General features: G+C 41.4%; 1 protein-coding gene and 3 non-coding genes across 4 annotated transcripts in view; 2 read left to right on the forward strand and 2 right to left on the reverse strand.

Annotated features, from left to right (window-relative positions):
- LOC133452321 (NLR family CARD domain-containing protein 3-like) overlaps window positions 1-20,353 on the forward strand; it is a 674,416-nt gene that overhangs the window by 250,060 nt on the left and 404,003 nt on the right. The gene's annotated exons all lie outside the window — the stretch shown is intronic.
- On the reverse strand, window positions 2,051-2,124 carry trnat-ugu (transfer RNA threonine (anticodon UGU)). The gene has a single exon. It is a non-coding gene; the product is annotated as a tRNA-Thr (tRNA).
- trnar-ucg (transfer RNA arginine (anticodon UCG)) lies at window positions 2,400-2,472 on the forward strand. Its single transcript has one exon. It is a non-coding gene; the product is annotated as a tRNA-Arg (tRNA).
- LOC133453209 (U6 spliceosomal RNA) lies at window positions 2,630-2,736 on the reverse strand. Its single transcript, XR_009783332.1, has one exon. It is a non-coding gene; the product is annotated as a U6 spliceosomal RNA (small nuclear RNA).

A 20,353-nucleotide genomic window follows, 5' to 3' on the forward strand; every position in this document is an offset into this window, starting at 1 on the left:
TGAGCTGTATATAACGGGGTTATACGGGATTATTATTTTATTTGTACCAATATTATTTGTTAATTGTTATGTCCCCACCTTCCATGCTCTGCTGAGGAATTTTATGTTTAAATTTATGTGTCAGAAAATGGTCTAATAACTGCACTCACTAACATGAAACAGAGTGATACAAGGTTCACATCTGGACTATGGAACATTGGAACAGATGTTTACAAGTATTTTAATGTGTGACTTGTCATTTTTATGTATTTTTATGTATTTTATATGGAACCTTTTGAGTGTGTAATAAAGTATTCATTCATACCCGAAAAAAAAAAAAAAAAAGAAAAAAAAAAAAAGGAAAATCTGATCCAAACACCCTAGTGGATTTTGTTGTGTCCGTGGCACCTTTTCTTTCTTTTTCCAAAAGTTTGAGAAGCACTCCTGCTGCCACAGGGGTGCTGTGCCCCGGATTCGAACCGGGGTTGCTGCGGCCACAACGCAGAGTACTCACCACTATACGATCACAGCTTGTTGGCACGACAAGATCTGGGTCATGGTACAAAGAAGACAACCACGGCCGCTTCCCTCCCTTTGACTATTGTTGTGCTTTTGTGTGCAATGAGGCAAAGAAACAAAATTACCCTAGCTTCTTTCATCAAAGCAACAACACGGCCCTCGCAAAACCAGATACATTCACTGTGAAGAACTTTAATACCAACAAACTCATCACAGTACACTAAACAGATGTCTCTATGACCAACAACGACCCTAACAAGAACTGCCCACTACACAACAAACCGCATCCGCTTACAAAATGCAGGACATTCAGAAACAAACTCCTCGGGGACAGCAGGCCTTCCTGAAAGAGAAAGGAATATGTTTCAAGTGTTGTGGTTAGACCTCCCACTTTGCCAAAGACTGCAAATTTTCTGTGAAGTGCTCTGAATGTGACAGCACCTATCATGATGCAGCCATGCATCCTGGCCCATCACCTCAGAGCGTCAACGCTCCTCCACATCCACAAGAGAATGGCGGGGAGGGTGAAGATTATTCTAACGTGACTGATGTTACGACAAGCTGCACTCAAGTGTGTGGCCTAGGTCAGTGGGGTCATTCATGCTCTAAGATCTGCCTTGTAAAGATTTATCCCAAGGGTTTCAAGAACAAAGCCATCAAAGCCTACGTAATTCTTGATGACCAGAGCAATCGTTCCTTAGCTAGACCAGAGTTCTTCGAGGTGTTCAGTGTGGAGAGCAAACCATTCTCGGTATCATCTCAGAACTTGCTCTGGCATTATAGAAACATATGGCAAGAAGGCAGAAGGATACCAAATCGAGTCACTGGATAGCAAAGTCCCCATGTCCCTTCCACCACTCCTGAGATCCCGAATAACCGGATGGAGATTCCAACACCCAGCGCAGTTTTGCACAAGCCTCATCTCCTTCATATTGCCAAACACATTCCAGAGCTGGACCCAGAGGCTGAAATACTTCTGCTACTCGGAAGACACGTGCTCAGAGCACACAAGGTCAGGCGGCAGATAAACGGACCACATGATGCTCCCTTTGCCCAACGTCTGGATCTGGGCTGAGTGGTGATAGGAGAGGTGTGCTTGGGTAACGTACATAAGCCGACCGTTAACACGTTCAAGACCCATGTGCTGGATGGCGGTCGCCATTCCATTTTTCAACCTTGTACAAGCTTTATGCACGTCAAGGAAACACAACCAAGCTTTAACGGGCCTGGCAGATCACCAGAGAGGCATCCTCTTAGAAGATTGATAATTGACATTTGAATGAACAGAGCTCTCTTTTTCTACGCACTCCTGACTGGTTTAAAGATTTCTCAAAAACCCCAGCAGTGACGGTCAGCCAACGACAGTTCACTGATGAGCACTTACTACACTGAGAAACATTGTAATTGTTGACAAACAGTTTCCTCCCTAACAGAGGAGAGGACTTTATCCAACCGTGTGGAAAACCCAGAAATTGGATACTTTTTTTCCACAAAGTACATGGTTTTAAACATTACAAGAGTTACATCCTTACCTTTGTCTTCATGAGTTTAAAGGCTCTGCTGGGATTTGAACCCAGGATCTCCTGTTTACAAGACAGATGCTTTGACCAACTAAGCCACAGGGCCCTCAACACACGTCTTCAACTTGTTATAAAAACCCTGTTGACACAACAAGTTCATTCTACCTCTGGAGCAGCTTTATTTCACCTCACTGTGATATATTTAGTACACAAATCTGTTCCACTACTGTCCTGGCTTTATGTGAAGTAACAGAGCTATGAAGGATGGTAACTTTTATAGTTACCATATATGGTTACCTGCCTCCTAAGCGGTGATTGATTTATCTGAATGTTGGACAGTTCACCCAGGGCGCAAAAGTAGCCTCAGAAGAGCAACTCGTGGACCACATGGCCTAATGGACAAGGCGTCTGACTTCGGATCAGAAGATTGAGGGATCAAGTCCCTCTGTGGTTATAGAGCCTTCAGATGGTTAGATCTGGTCTCCTAACTCACATTCATTCTTTACAGGTCACTTTGGTTTAGCTACCCTCACGGAGGGTACGGAGTTCAATAATACACACAATATTTGATCATTTAAAAAAGGGTGGCATAAAACATTCAGGATGAAAGGAAAAATTGGGAACGCTCCACGATTGTGCGTGTCATCCTTGCGCCAGGGGCCATGCTAATCTTCTCTGTATCGTTCCAATTTTAGTACGTGTGCTACCGAAGTAACACAACAGGGAGTTCTCTGTGAGCCCGATTTAGATCCATCCTGGATTCTAATGGTTGCCTTACCGGAGGACAGAAATGGCCTTTAATGGGAGTGTGCTTCCTCTAAGGCATTCTTTTGTTTCTTATTTATTTGTCTCTTAAATAATTATTTAGTATTCATTACAGTTTGAAATGATGTATTAATCTGCTATAAGTTTAATTTGTTTAAAAGAACGATTTATTTTCGATTTGGTCACTGATGACATCACGTCCTGTTAGGCACTTCCTGTTCTTGAGAAAATGGTGGGAACCGAACCACGTGGTCCGGATAGGAGAGGCGGCTGCTAGGTTGCAGACACGTTGGTCGGACTTGATACACTTGAGTACCAGAGTTTTCGGAATTATTAGAACACAATATTTAATTTAGCTTTGCAACCGCGGGCTAGCCGAGGGGGTAGGTGGGAGCGACCGGCCGACGGCCTGTATAGGTCCGGTATACGGTTCGCTTTCGTATACTCTCTTTGCTGGCTATGGCGGGGGCTCAGGGGGAAAGTAGTTGGAGTATGGAGGAGTTTGAGGAAGAGGAGGAAGGGAGTGGTAGTTGGGAGGTAAGGACAGTGAACAGGGGAACTAAGAGGCTTAGAGGAATAGAGGCAGAGCAGGCGATGGAGGAAAAATGGAAAGTTGTTGTGAGGTTTGATGGGGAGGGGGTGAAGAATATAGATCCAATAAAACTAACGAAGATTATTAAAAATCAGGTTGGGGATGTGAAGTTTGCTAGAGTCTTTAGTGATGGTAATTTATTAATAGGATGTGTGTCGGAAGAACAGGTTGCAAGTAGGCTAGTGACAAACTGTCAAAAAGGGCTTTAGTTTTCGAGATACCCCTACCGGGGGTAGAACAAAACCTAACAATGTTTTTCCTGATCTCTAAGGTGTCCCATATATGAAATTGATTCTTAGGTTAAAATATTTTACTGCAAACATTGTTAAATTGATACATATTGTTATGCACCCCAAACCTAAAAAAGAACCAAAATACAGTCTGGCCGTATGGGAGTTAAGATATATAAACTCATGTAGATTAATAACAGAAGCTCTGACAGCTTTGAAACTTGACATAATTGTGGTCAGGAAGTTGCTTTACCTATTAGAAAAACCTGGATGTGAATATATTGATGTGTGTTACATATAAAGACCTTTGAACACTTTTCCAAAATAAGCGGACATGCAAAAAAAGAATATCTATGCAGAATGTCCTCATTTACTTTTTAGTTGCCTGGCCAGGAATTGTCATAGAAACACATATCATGGCTTGTTGGAAAGATGGGGTTGTGCTGAATCCAGTGATACCAAATATGTAAATATACCATGCATAGGCAATGTGATACATCAATAAATGTATGAGGTGTCCCAAATTAAAGAAAGTGAAAGATTGAAATAATCAAGCCTCCACAGCTGACCAATTCAATATTGCTGCAAACTAAGCAGGTAACTTGCGGATATATATGATGCATTAAATTAATTATACACTCATATGACACCTTTTTATCCATACTTGAGATAACACTTTAATTATGGATACATGTACTGTCATATATGATGGCTTGTTGGAATATGTGGTTATGCTGAATCCAGCAATACCAAATATGTAAATAGCATGCATAATCATCAATCACTAAATATAAAACTGTCCCAAATAAATGAATATGTTGCATTAAATAGCAATGCAACATATTCTGTACTGTACTGTACTACACTGTACTGTACTGTGTGACATCACCGGGGGATGAGTCTAGCTAAGGCTTACGGCTCAGCAATAACACACACAGGAGACAAGGTGACAGGATTGTATTTTGGCCTTGATGATCATTTTAATAAAACTAACTAAACTTCACACAGTACAAATAAAATTACCGTCTCAAATTAAACAAATGTTCATCAAACAAAACACTCTGAGGAGGAATGAGCCCTCTCCTCACGCTGAACTCCCCAGCTCTTTGGCTGGTGTTTTTCATTGGCTGCTATTGGTAGCCATCACTGTCACTCATCCACATTATCATCAGTGACAAAGTGGGTCATATTTGGGCAGTCTTGGAAAGAGCAAGAGCAAAACTCAGTGCAAGTCAAGCCCACTGAAAGACACTGGCATTTGCTGGTATTATTGCAGTTTCCATCTTTACACTACAGGTGGGTGATGTCTCAAACCTCTTTAGGTGCTGGTGCATTCTGGCACATGACGTGTTCAATGGACCCATCTTGTCTGAGCCTCCATTCTCTACCAACTGGGTTCCAGAGATGAGGCTTGGCCAGGTGGTTGTTACGCCACACTGCTGTTTGATATAAGGCTCTTAATACATGTTGCTGGAAGGCATCTTCTGTTGTGGGTAGATTTGCTGCTGAAGAATCTGAGGTAGATGCCAGTATGTACCTCAGCTCATCTAGGTTGGTGCAAGGACGGCCATTCTCCTTTTTCTTTTGGCCATACAGTAGGAGGGCATACTTTCTTGCCAAAGGCAAAGCTTGCTCTAGGCTTCCAGACAGTCCAAACTTGGCCATTTCCTTTAATTCAGTCAGATGGGTCTTCAGTCTTGTGAAGGCAGTGGTCTTTCCAATTCTGTACAAGCTGCTTGTGGTATCACACAACCTCCTGGTCAATGTAAAGATCTGTCAAGCAGTCAACACCTGATTTGCCAACCCTCTTGACCTCCTCACCATTTTCAAAGCCACCTACCGTACCAATATGACTGTGTTCTCTGAAAAGATTATCTGTTGCCCAGTACGAGTGATGTAATTGCTGACAAAGCTACATAGAGCAACCTTGTTCCCACTGATCCTCAGGTATGTGAAACACTAAGGGCCTGATTTACTAAGATCCTAAATAAAGAGTACTAAATTGCGTGTGCACTGAAAACGTTTGCACGTGCTGTTGTTGTGTGTTTTGCGGGTGATCAACTAAGAATGCTTGCGCAATTGATAACAGGTGCAAACCGCAGTATTTAAATGAGGTGTTGCGTGTCTTACGGTTTGCGCCATGGAGAGTTTGGATGGAAAGCAGGATATTCGCAAGCGCAAAATGAAATTTGACGAGTTGGAGTTAGAGATTGTTGTGCCGTATTCAGCACCCCTGCCGTGAAAAGCACCCCCTCGTCGACATATACCCACAGATCTCTTATTCACGAGTAAATGTCAAAAAGGACTAAATGCTCATGTTTAATTTACTACAAATGACAACGTACACACAATGACAAAAATTATATTCTCATTCCGTGTCACGTTCTGTTTAGCGTCCAGTTTTGTGTTAATGATTCATGTTTAAATGCGCTCATGGATTCCACAATAGTCATACTTTCCCACAATCACAGTCACAGATAACAAAAATCGGGTAAATGGTTATTGATGTCATTAATTAATAGCCTGCTTACTGTGTTGTCTTCCATAATATTTGTAAATATATATAATATAAACTCCTAAGTATGTGTTTGTGTGAGTGTGTATGAGGGGGTGCTTTTCACGGCAGGGGTGCTGAATACGGCACAACACCACAATAACAGCAGCCATTGGTGCGTAATGCTGGGCAGATTAGCACCTTCCTTTTGAACGTATTAAATACAGACGCAATCACAATCCCCGCAATTACTTTCGGGCTTGGTAAATCTCATTGCGTGTGGTAAATGAACCTATTTGCATTTTCCCCTCCCAGTATTTAGCGATTTCTGGCGGGTACGCCCCATATTGATTATTCATCAGGGCAAAAGTACTAAATGAACAGCGTGTGCTATTTTGCTCATTTGAGAGGCGCAGTCCTCTTTGCACGCTGTTACTAGATCAGCTTGCACATTGGTTTGCGGGTGATGTCAAGTTTGCACACGTTTTTACGCACGCAAACCTTTAGTAAATCAGGCCCTAAAACAACACAGCTGATTCCTTCCTTTCCCATTGACATTGTGATCTTATTCCAGATACACTCAACCAGGTCATTGAATTTCTGAAAGCCTGAATCATGGAGACTCTGCAGAAGAGCCATACCATCGATGAGATATCCTGAAGGTTCTTTAACACTGGGCAGTTGTTGCGTCTCTCCAACGACTGACTCCAGTTTCTTAGTAAGGTCAGCTTTTGTTGTCTTCCTCATGTTTCCATCATCATAAAACAAAGAGGGTGGGACAGCAGCGAGTTCATGAGACATCACAGTCTCCATGGACACCTCTCTTTGGAGACAGCGAGTAGCCCTCGAAAGAGCACATCTGAATCCATGTGAATCTGTCTAGATACAGTAACTCCTGCTGATGTTTTCATATCCTTGAAGGTTGCAAACTGGTGCCTTTTCTCTGGATACATGAAGACAATGATGTAGATAGCTATAGCTGGATCCACCAAGTAGCCTAACTAGCTAGCTAGCTCACTACAGACTACAATACTTTAATCAAAGATCACACTCAGGGAAGTTAAGTAAGCAGTACAGGCTTTACTGCCCTCTGCTAGTTTAGAGAAAAGACATAATTATTTTCCATTATGCAGTAATGACTTGACCAAAAATAAATTCAAGTGGATTTCAATATTTTAATAAAGGTGTTCTATTTCAATTTAACCTAAGTCTACTGGATATTTATTTCCATAATGAAATATACAATTTTTTTATGTATCATAAATAAAGAGTAGTGCTTACCTCAGGTGACTTATGTTGCAGTAACATTGAATTGGTCCGCATTCTCACCGTTGATTATGGGCTTGGGACTGGACACTGAATATGTCAATGTTTCGGTATTCTTTCATTTTGGACACTTCATACATTGATTGATGTACCACACTGCCTATGCATGGTATCTTTACATATTTGGTATCACTGGATTCAGCACAACCCCATATTTCCAACAAGCCATGATATGTGTTTCTATGACAATTCCTGGCCAGGCAACTATAATGTAAATGAGAACATTCTGCATAGATATTCTTTTTTTGCATTAGCTAGACTCATCCCCCGGTGATGTCACACAGTACAGTACAGTGTAGTACAGTACAGTACAGAATATGTTGCATTGCTATTTAATGCAACATATTCATTTATTTGGGACAGTTTTATATTTAGTGATTGATGATTATGCATGCTATTTACATATTTGGTATTGCTGGATTCAGCATAACCACATATTCCAACAAGCCATCATATATGACAGTACATGTATCCATAATTAAAGTGTTATCTCAAGTATGGATAAAAGGTGTCATATGAGTGTATAATTAATTTCATGCATCATATATATCCGCAAGTTACCTGCTTAGTTTGCAGCAATATTGAATTGGTCAGCTGTGGAGGCTTGATTATTTCAATCTTTCACTTTCTTTAATTTGGGACACCTCATACATTTATTGATGTACCACATTGCCTATGCATTGTATCTTTACATATTTGGTATCACTGGATTCAGCACAACCCCATCTTTCCAACAAGCCATGATATGTGTTTCTATGACAATTCCTGGCCAGGCAACTAAAAAGTAAATGAGGACATTCTGCATAGATATTCTTTTTTTGCATGTCCGCTTATTTTGGAAAAGTGTTCAAAGGTCTTTATATGTAACACACATCAATATATTCACATCCAGGTTTTTCTAATAGGTAAAGCAACTTCCTGACCACAATTATGTCAAGTTTCAAAGCTGTCAGAGCTTCTGTTATTAATCTACATGAGTTTATATATCTTAACTCCCATACGGCCAGACTGTATTTTGGTTCTTTTTTAGGTTTGGGGTGCATAACAATATGTATCAATTTAACAATGTTTGCAGTAAAATATTTTAACCTAAGAATCCATTTCATATATGGGACACCTTAGAGATGAGGAAAAACATTGTTAGGTTTTGTTCTACCCCCGGTAGGGGTATGTCAAATTTTTTGGGGCATTGTCACTAGCCTAAAGGGCTCAAAAGCTGCAAAGTATGGGAAAAGTGGTGGTGACGAAGGTGGTGAGAGTGGGGGAGCAGGGAAGTAGGGGAGTCATATATGGGATTCCCTTGTCTGTTGATATGAAGGAGCTGGTGAAAAACTTAAAGGAGAAGTGTGATGAAGTTCAGAGTGCAAAGCGGTTGACTAAGGGAGTGGAGAAAAAGGAATCTGAGTCTGTTTTGGTACAATTTAGTGTTAAGGACCCGCCTAGTGAGCTGTATTTTGGATTCATGAGATATAGGGTAAGAGAGTTTGTGCCAAAACCTATGAGATGTTTCAAATGCCAGAAATTTGGCCATGTGGCAAAGTTCTGTAGAGGGGACAAACGGTGTGCAAAATGTGGAGGAAACCATGATTATGGGGAGTGTGGAGAGGGAGTAAGGCCAAGATGCTGTAATTGTGGGGGAGCCCATAGTGCAGCGTATTGGGGCTGTGAAGTAATGAGGAAGGAGGCTGAGGTGCAGAATATTAAAGTGAAGGAGAAAGTCTCACATGCAGAAGCAGTTAAAAGGATGGAAGTAACAGTGATGGATAAAGGAGGAAATGGCCGTGGGGAAGTAGTGTCTGGAAATGTGTGGAATCAGAGACAAAAAACATTCAGAGAGAAGGAGGAGAAGGCATGGAGAAAGAAGAGGGATCTCGTAATCTTTATTGCAGGGGTAATCAATGCTACAACAGAGGTTAAGTCTAAGACGGAAAGGATCCAAATTATTGCAAAAGCAGCAATCCAGCACTTAGATATGGTGGGATTAAAGTGGGAGATGATACGGGATGGGTTAAGTGCAGGGGCACTACCCAGCCAGGAAGGATGTAGTGCAGGATGTTCCTCCTGATCATGCTGTTACTACAGTGGAATGCAAGAAGCCTGTTAGTGAATGGCCAAGATTTTAAACAGTTTATTGATAGCAGAAGGGTGAAACCTGATGTAATTTGTATCCAGGAAACATGGCTAAAACCTCATTTGGATTTTGTTTTGTTAAACTACATTTGTGTTAGACGAGATAGAGATCAGGGGAATGGAGGGGGGTGTGCTACTTTTGTAAAGAGGGGAGTGCCATATAGAGTGGTGGGTACAGGGGAGGGACAAGAGTATATAGTAGTGGAAATATGGGCAGACAGAAAGAAGGTGGTGGTAATAAATTATTATAATCCGTGTAAAGAGCTGAGATTAGATGACCTGGAGAAAGTAGAAGGCCAAGATGCAGACAATGTTATATGGTGCGGGGATTTTAATGCACACAGCACATTATGGGGAGGAGAGAAGACAGATAATAATGGGCAGGTAATGGAAGAGATGCTGAATGATAGGAATTTAGTGTGTGTGAATGATGGGAGAAAGACGAGGATAGATGTAAGAACTGGAAAAGAGTCGGTGTTAGATCTTACATTGGTGTCCAGTAGATTGGCGCCAAGGTGTGAATGGGAGGTATATGGAAGAGGGACTATAGGGAGTGATCACTATCCTGTTATGTGTAAAATGGGTATTGAGGTGGTTTTGCAAATGGAGAATGGTTGTGGAGGATGGATTTTTAAGAAAGCAAATTGGGAAATATTTAGGAGACTGAGTGATGAGCATCTCAGGGAAATCCAAGAAGGAAATGATATTGATGAATATGAAGTGAAAGTACGACAGAGTATATGCATGGCTGCAGAGGTTGCAATACCTAAAAGTTCAGGAAAAAATAAGATGAAGGCGGTTCCATGGTGGAATGACAAATGTAAAAAGGCAGTCAAAAACAGAAATAGATCCTTTAGGATACTAAAGAGGACCCATAACTTTCAACAATTGGTTGAGTACAAGAAGCTGCAAGCAGTAGCTAGAAGAACTATAAGGCAAGCAAAAAGAACATACTGGAGGGACTACTGCAGCTCCATAGGGAATACAACCACTATAACTGAAGTATGGGGAATGATAAGGAAAATGGAAGGAAATAGAAGAGAATGGAGTTACCCAATCCTGTCAGATGGGGAACAGGTGGCCATATCAAATGAGGAGAAGGCAGAAATGATGGTGAACACGCTGAGTAGAATACACAGTTTCGATAATTTATCAGAAGAGGAGAAAAGAAGTAGAGAAGAAACCAAAAGGGCACATGCAGAAGCAATTCAGAAGAAAGGAAGGATAAATGATAAATATAATGTATCATTTACAATGAGGGAGCTAAAGAGTGCACTGGCTAATTGTAGGAATTCAGCCCCAGGGAAAGACAGTGTCTGCTATGTTATGTTGAGACACTTAAGTGACGAAGGATTGGAGAAACTTTTGAGGCTGTATAATAAAGTCTGGGAAGAAGGAGTAATTCCCTTAGGGTGGAAGGAGGCAGTTATTATTCCCATTAGGAAACCGGGGAAGGATGCAAGCAAGCCAGGAAACTACAGACCAATAGCTCTAACATCGCATATGGGAAAACTAATGGAAAGGTTGGTTAATGGAAGGTTGATGCATTTTATAGAAGAGAGAGGACTGATGGTTAATTGTCAGAGTGGTTTTAGGAAAGGGAGAAGTACGACGGACTCAATAATATGCTTAGAGGATGAAATAAGGAAAGCTCAAATGGGAAAGGAAACGGTGGTGGCAGTTTTTCTGGATGTGGAAAAAGCGTATGATATGCTATGGGTGGAGGGTCTCTTAATTAAGCTACACATGCTAGGAGTGGGAGGAAGTATGTTTAACTGGATAATGAACTTTCTGAACAATAGAAGTATCCAAGTTAAAATAGGCCGGGACATATCTAGAAGATGTGTGGTGGAGAATGGGACCCCCCAGGGGAGCGTGATAAGCCCGCTGCTATTTAACATAATGATAAATGACGTTTTTCTGAATGTCCAGCCGGGGATTGGCAGGTCGTTATTTGCCGACGATGGGAGTTTATGGAAGAGGGGAAAGAATGTGACATTTATAGTGAGGAAAATGCAGGAAGCTGTGGCACAAGTGGAGGAGTGGGGAAGGAAGTGGGGCTTCAGATTCTCTGTGGAGAAAACAAAAGCTATGTTCTTCACTAGAAAGAAAATTGATGAGAATGTGAAGCTGTTGCTGTATGGTAATAGCTTGGAGAGGGTTAAGAGCTTTAAATTTCTGGGTGTGTTTTTTGACACGAGGCTCACATGGAGGGACCATACACGCAAAGTCATAGACAAGTGCAAAAAAGTGCTGAATATGATGAGGTGCTTAGCTGGATTAGAGTGGGGAGCAGATAAAGCATCACTAAGACAGATCTATGTGTACCTGATAAGATCAAGAATGGAGTATGGAAGCTTGGTGTATGGGTCTGCCTCCAAGTCTGTGCTGGCTGGGCTGGATGTAGTCCAAGCTAAAGCGCTGAGGATATGCACAGGAGCAATAAAATCATCTCCGTTATGCTCCTTGCAAGTTGAGATGGGGGAAATGCCTTTGTACCTGCGGAGAAAACAACTTCAGGCTAATTACTGGGTGAACCTGATGGGTCAAAGGGAAGATCATCCGGTCAGAGTGGCTATGCAGGCAACATGGGAGAGAGGAATGAGGGGGGGGTCTAGTTTTGGATGGACGGGGGAGAGGGTGGCTCGGGAAGTTTTAATTTATGATAAAGAGTTCTGTCCTGTGGTGTTGTGGCCTGTGGTACCTGTATGGGAGCTTCAGGTCCCAATGACTGACTTGAGATTACTGGAAATGAGGGAACAGAATAAGGGAGCAGAATTGGTCAGTGAGTTTCAGTGTCATGTAGCCGAGAGATACAATAGTCATGTGTTGGTTTTCACAGATGGTTCTAAAGACCAAGAGACAGGTACTACGGGTGCAGCCTTTACCGTGCTCAGGCAGAATGTTGAATCTTATGTGAGAACTTCTAATTTTCTGAATGTACATACTGTTGAGTTGTATGCAATTTTAATGGCAGTGAGATGGGCAGAACAGCTGATGAACTGTGGAGTGCTGATTTGTTGTGACTCTGTGGTCGTTTTCGAATTCAGACACTACCGCACTATATGCTACATACTGCAAAGTATGCACTGAATACTGCCTACTGAATGAAGGATTCAGTACGCTGCTCCAGCAGACCGTTCACACAGCAGTGTGCTACAGTGGATCCCAGAATGCATCTCGCACCAAAACGTCCGCGAAAGATGAGATTTTAAAGCAGACTAGAGTGTTTCTCAATCCTGGTCCTCGTGTTCCCTGTCCTGCATGTTTTAGATGTTTCCCTGCACCAACACACTTGATTCTAATTAAAGGTCCTAATTAGCTGTCACCAAGGTCTGCACAGCTCTGTTGATGACACACGTACTTTTGTCACGGTGTGCTGAAGCAGGGAAACATCTAAAACATGCAGGAGGACCAGGATTGAGAAACACTGGACTAGAAGCTGTTGTAATTCCAGCTGTAGCGCTGTTAATATGCCACTTTATTACGTTTTAACATCTTTTAACATTCAGGCGTAAAAGTAAGGCGTAGAAATTTGATCCGATGTTTCGGGGATCAAAAGAGCCGCCGGTCTGGCCGCATCAGCAGCTCACGGCCGGAGAACAGACGCGATCGCCGGGTCAACCCACGGCCTCGTCCCGGGGAGAAACTGCAGCTCTGTGGAGAATTGTCGCCGGCTGAAATAAATCATTTAGGAAATAAATGTTGGTTTAATAGATGAAATCTAACAGTTGTAGCTGTCACGTTAGTTTGTCTGAATATAAAGTGAAGCTTCGTGTTGTTTCTAGATGGATATATATATACCACAGACAGACCAGAGCTGTGTGACTTATAGCTCAATGGGTTGATTAGCGACCTTCGTACAGCGAACGGGGGTTTGATTCCAGTCGGGACATATTTTGCAAATTTCCCCGATGTGGCACTAATAAAGGATTATCTTATCTTAAATGTTGAAATAGCAGTAAAACCACATTCATTGATGAAATGACATAAGGGATGGAAAGGGATTTTAATACATGTATTGAAATGAACATAACATAGTCTATTGAATTTCATTTTATTTTATTTATCTTCTCCTCTCTGTCGAGTAGCTCTCTCTCCATCTTCTCCTCCTTGTCCAAACCCTCTCTCTGCATCTATTTATTTCAGCTCCCGGACAAATTCTCTGTCAAAACACAGCAATGAAAAGTAGTTATTTCATGAAAAGACAACGAACTACCGATATATAACGTTGTCATAACACTTAGTTCACTTTTATTTACGTAGCAAGCACGCTAAGATAACTAACAAAAACCTAACATACTATTAAAAACCCACAATTTTTAATCGTTGTCCTTACACTAAATTGAATTAAAAAGGTTATATATTAAAGTTACTTACATTTATATTCCTCCTTCTCCCTCTCCACGGTGTAACTAGTCCTTTCTGCCTTCACATCACATCACTGTCCGATTGCAGCTGTTTTCTCAATAAAGCTTTGAGAAAAAAAAGAAAAAAGCGCTGCCCGGCCGAGGCCGCATTGCATTCTGGGATATTGTAAGCGAGGTAGGCTGTCTGAAGCATGCTGCAGATTTTTTTCCAGATCAGTACAACATCCGGGTATTTTTCGCACACTGCAGATTTCCTTCTGTTCACATACAGCATACTACTTACTACACTTTGGCCAAATCAGTGTATACTTGTAGTACAGTATGCGAATTCGAAAACGGCCTGTGTCTGCGGTGAAGAGTGTTGGGATGGGGATGTCCAAGGGGCGGAACGACCTGGTATATGAGATACTGATAGCAAACCAGATGGTGAGAAGGAGGGGTGTTGAAGTGGTGCTGATGTGGGTTCCAGCACACTCAGGCATTCGGGGCAATGAAGAAGCAGACGTGTTGGCTAAGAGAGCAGTGGAAAAGGAGAGGGTGGATGCCAACTTAAGCCTGTCTAAGGGTGAAGGAAGGAGCATAGTGTGGAAACAAATCATCCTGGAGTGGCAGAAGGAGTGGGAGGAAGGAAATAAAGGAAGGCATTTGTTTTCAGTAATGGGGAAAGTGACAGATTCAGTGAACACCGGAGGAAGAGGGAGGAGAAAGGAAGATGTCATTTTCTCCAGGTTAAGGATTGGGCATACTGCTCTTAATAGCACGCTGCACGTCATGGGTAAACATCAAAATGGACTATGCTCCGAGTGTCAAGCACCTAAGACAGTACAACATGTGCTTATTTGCTGCAGGAGATACCACAGGGAAAGAGCTGAGCTAGTGGCAGAGCTGCAAGAAATGGGTGTGAAAGAAGTTACAGTTAGAAGTATTTTGGAAGGGGGATCAAGTGGAAGAGGGAGGCGGAGTTTGTTTAAATTTTTAAATAATACTGGTCTGATGAGGAGAATATGAGTTCCTGAAAGATCCAGAAGATGGCAGCAATGCAACTAACTGGATGCAAGCTGCCGTTAAACCCCAAAGAAGAAGAAGAAGAAGAAGAGAAAATGGCCCAATCCCAGGCCGTTTTCGAATTCAGACACTACCGCACTATATGCTACATACTGCAAAGTATGCACTGAATACTGCCTACTGAATGAAGGATTCAGTACGCTGCTCCAGCAGACCGTTCACACAGCAGTGTGCTACAGTGTATCCCAGAATGCATCTCGCACCAAAACGTCAGCGAAAAATGAGATTTAAAAGCAGACTAGAGTGTTTCTCAATCCTGGTCCTCGTGGACCCCTGTCCTGCATGTTTTAGATGTTTCCCTGCACCAACACACCTGATTCTAATTAAAGGTCCTAATTAGCTGTCACCAAGGTCTGCACAACTCTGTTGATGACACACGTACTTTTATCACGGTGTGCTGAAGCAGGGAAACATCTAAAACATGCAGGAGGACCAGGATTGAGAAACACTGGACTAGAAGCTGTTGTAATTCCAGCTGTAGCGCTGTTAATATGCCACTTTATTACGTTTTAACATCTTTTAACATTCAGGCGTAAAAGTAAGGCGTAGAAATTTGATCCGATGTTTCGGGGATCAAAAGAGCCGCCGGTCCGGCCGCATCAGCAGCTCACGGCCGGAGAACAGACGCGATCGCCGGGTCAACCCACGGCCTCGTCCCGGGGAGAAACCTGCAGCCCTGTGGAGAATTGTCACCGGCTGAAATAAATCATTTAGGAAATAAATGTTTTTTAATATATTAAATCTAACAGTTGTAGCTGTCACGTTAGGTTGTCTGAATATAAAGTGAAGCTTCGTGTTGTTACTAGATGGATATATATATATCACAGACGGACCAGAGGTGTATATCTTATAGCTCAATGGGTTGATTAGCGACTTTCGTACAGCGAACGGGGGTTCGATTCCAGTCGGGCTATATTTTGCAAATTTCCCCGATGCGGGACTAATAAAGGATTATCTTATCTTAAATGTTGAAATAGCAGTAAAACCACATTCATTGATGAAATGACATAAGGGATGGAAATGGATTTTAATAAATGTATTGAAATGAACATATCAGTCTATTGAAGTTAATTTTATTTTATTATTAACAAGTTCTCCTCTCTGTCGAGTAGCTCTCTCTCCATCTTCTCCTCCTTGTCCAAACCCTCTCTCTGCATCTATTTATTTCAGCTCCCGGACAAATTCTCTGTCAAAACACAGCAATGAAAAGTAGTTATTTCATGAAAAGACAACGAACTACAGATATATAACGTTGTCATAACACTTAGTTCACTTTTATTTACGGATAACTTAGCTAAGATAACTAACAAAAACCTAACATACTATTAAAAACCCACAATTTTTAATCGTTGTCCTTACACTAAATTGAATTAAAAATGTTATATATTAAAGTTACTTACATTTATATTCCTCCTTCTCCTTCTCCACGGTGCAATTAGTCCTTTCCTCCTTCACATCACATCACTGTCCGATTGCAGCTGTTTTCTCAATAAAGCTTTGAGAAAAAAAAGAAAAAAGCGCTGCCCGGCCGAGGCCGCATTGCATTCTGGGATATAGTGAGCGAGGTAGCTGGTTTGAAGCATGCTGCGGATTTTTTTCCAGATCAGTACAACATCCGGGTATTTTTCGCACACTGCAGATTTCCTTCTGTTCACATACAGCATACTACTTACTACACTTTGCCCAAATCAGTGTATACTTGTAGTACAGTATGCGAATTCGAAAACGACCCCAAACTCCACCCTAAACCCTCAAGCCCTGAGCCCTCACAGACTTTCAGTGACGTCAGCGTCACGTGATCAAGTGTGCGAGGGTGTGAGGGCTCCAAATGGTATAAATAGGAATGGGACACACTTAGCAGAAACCGGAAACAAGTCAGATAAAAACGTCTGTTTTTTTGTTTTTTTTTTCAATAAACTTTATTTAAAATTTCAATTTACAAAATTCCTAGTCAGATCAAAATGTTACCTACCGGTATTATAAGTTTGGGAATGATCATCCGGATGTTTGAAAACAAAGTGGTAGCCTATATAAGGAGCATAAAATTCAACAAAGAACACAATTTAAACATGCGCACAGTACAATATGTATTTCCTTGTTAATGTAGTGTATTTCTTTCAATCTACCCATACCAGCACATCCAGTATGCCAGGCTCAATCGCCGAGTAATTTCATTTTTGTAAGAGCGTGTAAACTGAGTTAAATATTCCAGCTGTGTTATGACCATCTAATATTACTTTCCATTTTTCAGCATGATGTCATTTCATTTTTGTAAGAGAGCGTATAAATTGATGGTAACCTGAGCTAAATATTTCAGTTATATTATTACTATTTACTGCAACGTTTTTGTTCAACTTGCTGAAATTGTTTAAATTTTGTGGTCATAAATAAATTAATAACCAAATTACTGCCTGACTTGTTTGTGTTGGATCTAAAACTATCTTGCTAGTATTTACATGTATGCATTTCTGTTAACATAGGGAATCTTAATTCAAACACTGTACTCAGATCAAAGAAAAGCAAGTCTTGTTTATTCAACACCAGCAGGTCAACTGAGGATTTGTCTAATACAGTGCTTCTCGATCCTGGTCCTCGTGGGCCCCTGTCCTGCATGTTTTAGATGTTTCCCTGCACCAACACAGCTGATTCTAATTAAAGGTCCTCATTAGCTTGTCACCAAGGTCTGCACAGTTCTGTTGGTGACACAGGTACTTTTATCACGGTGTGCTGAAGCAGGGTAGCATCTAAAACATGCAGGACAGGGGCCCACGAGGACCAGGATTGAAAAACACTGGTCTAATATAAAATGAAAACAAATGAAATTGAACCTCAAATTATGAATGAAAAAATGATGAAGAAAACTACATTTTGTCCTCCATCTTCCCACAAATGTCAATTAACTTAGATAACTGGTCATCCCTCTTCCTTTCCCTCTCCTCCTCCTTTTCATCCAGCTCCCTCAGCCTCTTTTCTTGTCTTTAGTGTTGAAGAAAGTCCAAAACGTCATTTGTCCTTTTTTTTGGTTTTCTTCCCTCCGATTGAATGAATGAATGAGTGAATGAAAAACTTTATTTCGAACATGCTAAAAAAAAAGAAAAGAGTATATATATATATATATATATATATATATATATATATATATATATATATATATATATATATATATATATATATATATATATATATATATATATATATTTAAACCAAAGAACAATAGTTAAATAATATGTTTGTTGGTCGCTCCCTGTTTGTAAAGGAAATAATAGGGCCGTTGAAAAATCCTCACGGGACAACAGTTTCTGAATTTAAATCACCAGTGGGCTATGTATTTATACTTACAGGTGAACCTTCTTCTCGCAGTCGCACATGGTTCCTTTTCCTCCGCCCCCTGTTTTGTTTACATTCTCCTTGGTAACCTCCTTTCATGTCACAACGCAATGAACTGTGGGTAATTCCCTTTCCCAGAGTGTGCTGGGATGCTGACTTGCGGGAAGGGGGCAGTAAGGGCTGAAAATGGCTGCCGGGAGCCCTCGCGCACTTAACCACTTGAGGAATGGGACAGCCTTAAGCCCTTACGCAAGGTGCGGGAGCGCGCACGTAAGTCTACGAGTCTGCGAGGGTGGAGATTGGGATTGGGCCAATGGTGGCAGACATGTGGTGCATGCTCTGAATATAATCTGCTTCCATCTGCTAGAAAACATCATAGAGGAAATACTGTAAATTCCTATATTTAATGTTTAAATGTTTAGATGTTAAAAAACATAAATAGTAATGCTTTGTTAAAAAACTACATTTGATGAACGGTTAAAAAAGGAAGTTTTATTTACATTTACTTACATGTTAAAAAAACATTTTAATTTCTACTTAAAGTGCATAGAGTGATGTAAATTCATGTTTAAATTCATGTACAATGCAATATTTAGTTAAAAACAGAATATTTTGTATTGTTTTATTCACAGTTTTCACCACGATGTTAATGAAGAAGTGTGACAGTAAATGCTCAACCTTACTACGACTCTGTCTTCATTAGCGATGGTTTAACTTGGTGTTTAGTCGGAGTTTCAACACACTGAACGAGAACACTACAGTGAAAAGGCACCATTTGATGTTTAAGTGGAGTCAAGATGGAAGCAAGCAACAAGTCGTCTGTATCCAGTTCTAGGAGCAGCAAGTCATCGGCATCAAGTGTGGCCCGCGCCAGAGCTAAAGCCGAAGCTGCCAAGGTGAGAGCATCATATGCTAACCAAGAAGCTAAACTGAAAATGGAAAAGGCTGCCAGAGAAGCAGAAAGGATAACAAGAGATGCTCAAAATCAGTTGGAAGCAACTAGGATAGACACAGAGTTGGAAGTGCTAATGCTACATCGAGAAGCAGATGCAGCCATGGTGGAAGCACAGGTGTGGGAAGATGCTGCAGAAATACATGCCATAATGGAAAATGGAAAATCCGAATCACAAAAGGTTCGAATACAACGCACCAGCGAATATGTTCAAACTCAGATTGACCTTCAAAATCAGTCTTCCTCCCCACAGTTACCGGATCCACCTGTCAAACCTCCAGTACCTGCACAATCACATGACAGCTTCAAGACATGGCGACCAACTGTGAACATTACAGAATCAAACCTACCTGAGCCAACCAGAGTTGAGGCAAAATCTGAAGTCAAAAAGGAAGATTCTCCCATAAACTTACACGCTCAGTTACCACACTCCCCAAAGTAAACCTCCAGCTATCACACCATCTCTCCCAGAATCCTTGGCACAGTACTTGGCACGACGAGATCTTGTTACATCAGGACTGTACCAATTCAATGATAAGCCAGAGAATTTTCATGCATGGCAGTCCTCATTCACCAATGCAGCAGCTGAAGTGCATCTCACAGCAATCCAAGAATTGGACCTCATGACCAAATGGCTAGGAAAAGAGTCTGGCGAACAGGTGAGACGCATTCGCTCAGTGCATGTAAAAAATCCCAACCTGGCTTTACAAAAAGCCTGGGAGAGACTACATGATTGCTACGCTGCCCCTGAAATAATTGAACAGTCACTGTTTCAGCGGTTGGACAGTTTTCCTAAGATTTCAGCCAAGGATCACACCAAGTTGCGCAAACTTGAAGATCTGCTTATGGAGATACAAGGCGCCAAGGAGGATGGATACCTTACAGGTTTGTCATATCTCGACACCTCCTGTGGAATTGGACCAATTGTGGACAAGCTCCCATATGGGCTTCAGGAGAAGTGGGTGTCGTCTGGGTCATGGTACAAAGAAGACAACCATGGCCGCTTCCCTCCCTTTGACTATTTTTGTGCTTTTGTGTGCAATGAGGCAAAGAAACAAAATTACCCTAGCTTCTTTCATCAAAG

This window comes from Cololabis saira, chromosome 10 (assembly GCF_033807715.1).
Source record: "Cololabis saira isolate AMF1-May2022 chromosome 10, fColSai1.1, whole genome shotgun sequence".
Taxonomy (NCBI): Eukaryota; Metazoa; Chordata; class Actinopteri; order Beloniformes; family Belonidae; genus Cololabis; species Cololabis saira.